The 3047-nt window shown below is 47.0% G+C and overlaps 1 protein-coding gene and 1 non-coding gene across 2 annotated transcripts in view; one reads left to right on the top strand and one right to left on the bottom strand.

Moving 5' to 3' along the window:
- Positions 1-3047, bottom strand: part of TBC1D14 (TBC1 domain family member 14) — a 54777-nt gene that overhangs the window by 43794 nt on the left and 7936 nt on the right. The gene's annotated exons all lie outside the window — the stretch shown is intronic.
- Positions 536-645, top strand: LOC115869484. Its single transcript, XR_004046215.1, has one exon. It is a non-coding gene; the product is annotated as a U6 spliceosomal RNA (small nuclear RNA).

Below are 3047 nucleotides of genomic sequence, written 5' to 3'. Positions count from 1 at the left end.
ACACAATTGATGTGTGTATGGATTGGGATAACAGTTGTATGAGCCCCTAATAAAATGTTAAAAAAAATATTTTTCTGTGTATGAAATACAAGATAGGTAAATCTATAGCAACAGTAACTGGATTAATGGTTCCTTGGGGTATGTCAGGGGAGGTTGAGGGGAAATGGGGAACTACTAACACTGAGTCCAAGGAAGAAGACAATGTTCTAAAATGGATTGTGGTGATGATTGCACAACTCTTCTTGGTATGATTGAACTACTGAATTGTATGATATGTGGATTATGTGCCAATAAAATGGTTTAAAAAAATAAAAGAACATGACTCATGAAGCAAAAGGTTATTAAAAAGACAGGAATGAAAAAATCAGAGTGGATGTCAGCAGAGACTCCAAAATGTGTTCTCAATTGTAGAGTAGCTAAAGCCAATGGAAGAGACGAAGTAACACAGCTGAGCAGGAATTTCAAAGGACAGCTCAAGACTGAAGGAAAGTACTATCATGAAACGGGCAAAGAATTGGAGCGAGAAAACCACATAGCGTCCTTGCTTCGGCGGCACATATACTAAACATTGGAACGATACAGAGAAGATTAGCATGGCCCCTGTGCAAGGATGACATGCAAATTCGTGAAGCGTTCCATATTTAAAAAAAAAAAAAGAGAAAACCACAAGCAGGAAACGTGCTCAGCTTATCTTACACCAAAAGAACGACAGGAAAACTTCAAGACTTCACTGCAATACTCAGGAATTCTCCGGGAAAACTATTACACGGCATGCAGCATGTAGCGCTCCGGAGGGAGCACGTGAGCAAGAACAACGGTGCTGCAGGAAGACGTGCAAGCTGCCCTGGAAGCAGGCTCCAGGAACTGACGGAATGCCAACCAAAGTGTTTCCACAAGCCCATGAAGCGCCGAAACACGACTAGTCTATCCCATGAAAGCGGAGACGGCCACCTGGGCAACCAATTGGGAGATCCGCGTCTGTGCTCCTGCCAGAGAAAGGTGATCCCACAGAGTGAGAGACTTATCAAACAATACCATTAACATGACACGTAAGTAACATTTTCCAAAAAGTAATTTTAAAAACAGTTGCAGCAATATATCAACAGGGAGCTGCCAGAAATTCAATCCTGATTCAGACGGGATGTGGAACAAAGGCTAGCCTGCTGACATCAGATGGATCTTGGCGGAAGTAGAGAGTGTCAGAGAGCGGTTGACCTGGGTTGGATTACAAAAACATCCTGCTATGGAGACCCTAACAACCACGGAGAACACTGAGAGGAACAGGGCTTCCTTGTGCTCCTGCAGACCCTGAATATGGAACAAGGGGCAGCAACTGAAACAGAGCAAGGGAAGACTTGACCATCTGAAATCAGGAAAGGTGTCTATCAGGGATGCCTCCTTTCACCAGCTTAACTCAGTCTGTGTCTCAGCAAACAACCCGAGAAGCTGGGCTACATGAAGGAGAAGGTGGCATCAGGCTTGGAGGAGGTTCTCATGAACAGCCTTCAACATGCACATGACACAACTTAGCTTGCTGAAAATGAGGAGGACCTGGAAGCCCTTGTTAATGAACATCAAGGATTGCAGTCTTCCAGATGGATTGTAACTTGATGTAAAGGGGACCAAAATGTTCACACTGGAGTGATAAACATTGGGATAAAGATACAGAGAGATGGAAGCTGGATATACCACGATGCTCACAGAAGCCTCGGTCATGGGGATTCACGGGATAAAATGGCGTTGTGTCCCATAGTAGTCGGACAATGCGTAAGGAAAGTTGCAGAAGAACGGATGTATTTACATGTGGTGCTGGAGAAGAGCTACAACACCACAGACTGCCAAGAGCACAGCAGGGCTGCCTTGTACAGCGGGAAAGGCTCCTTAGAGGGAAGAGTGGCGAGACTTCATCTCACGTACTGTAGCCACGTGGTCAGGAGAGACCAGGCCGTGGAAAAGGACATCATGCTTGGTAAAGGTGGGCAACGAAAAAGAGGCAGACCCTCAAAGAGATGGAGAGACACAGTGCCTGCAACAACGGGCTCCAATGTTACAAAGATGGTGCAGGGCCAGACAGTGTCTCATTCAGCTGCGTGTGGGGCTTCCAGGAGCTGGAGCCGACTCGCTGACCCCAGACCGCTGCAGAAAAATCAGTGAACAGCATACTCCAGGAGAAAGACAGAGAGCTCCCCATAAGAACAGAACAGGCCTGGGTGCCCCCTTTCCCCATTGCAGCCCTACCCCCACCCCTTGACACTGGCTGAGACGTGGCTCCCACCACTGGTGTTGAAGCCCACTGATAGGAGACGGGGCTCCATAGGAGGCTCTCCAAAGGACCATCTCTCATTTCTAAAGAGTAAGTGGAACCCCCTCCTTTGGCTTCTCCACATCACCTGAGTTCCTGCTCTGTTTTAATAGCTTTAGTTGTCCAACAAGTGTGGAGTTTGAATTTACCCTGAGGTGCCTCATAAGAAAGGCCTGTCCCGTTCCCCCCCTCAAGAATTCACTTCAGAGGACAACATTGAAGCTACAGCTCAGGGAGAGGGACATGTCTGATCAGAGAACACAGGAGCAAATGAAGGGGGAGGAAGAGAGAGTGGAGCACATCCTGGCCCACCAAGCCCTGAGGATGATATTCCTGCCCAGAGAAGCCAATGCACAGAGAGGACCATATGGCCAGCCCCACTACGAGACATGACATCCCTCACTGACCCACAGTCCTAGAGAGGACAACACAGGAGACACAGTGTGGGAATTGTGCCTGACCTCCACCACACCTAGGCAAAACACTAAGGGTGTGCAACAGAACAGCAAGGGAAGCAGGGCAAGGAAGTCCTGAGGGAATACCAAAAGTAGACTTTGGGGCCAGGGCATGGTGCCCCATCAGACTCGGCTGGAAAAAACTCCTAAATATCAAGAAATAGTCCTTGAACTATTTTCAGGCTTTTCTTTTTTGGTCATTGTTTTTTGTTGTTGTTGTGGACGTTGTTTTGTTTTCTTTTGTCGATTTGTTTTGCTCTGTCTTGTTTTTTTGTGCATATTATTATCTC

Source organism: Echinops telfairi, unplaced genomic scaffold (assembly GCF_000313985.2).
Source record: "Echinops telfairi isolate 266 unplaced genomic scaffold, ASM31398v2 ScPeMD7_28;HRSCAF=97, whole genome shotgun sequence".
Taxonomy (NCBI): Eukaryota; Metazoa; Chordata; class Mammalia; order Afrosoricida; family Tenrecidae; genus Echinops; species Echinops telfairi.
The sequence above is the reverse complement of the archived record's forward strand: the minus strand, read 5'-3'. Positions and strand labels throughout refer to the sequence as shown.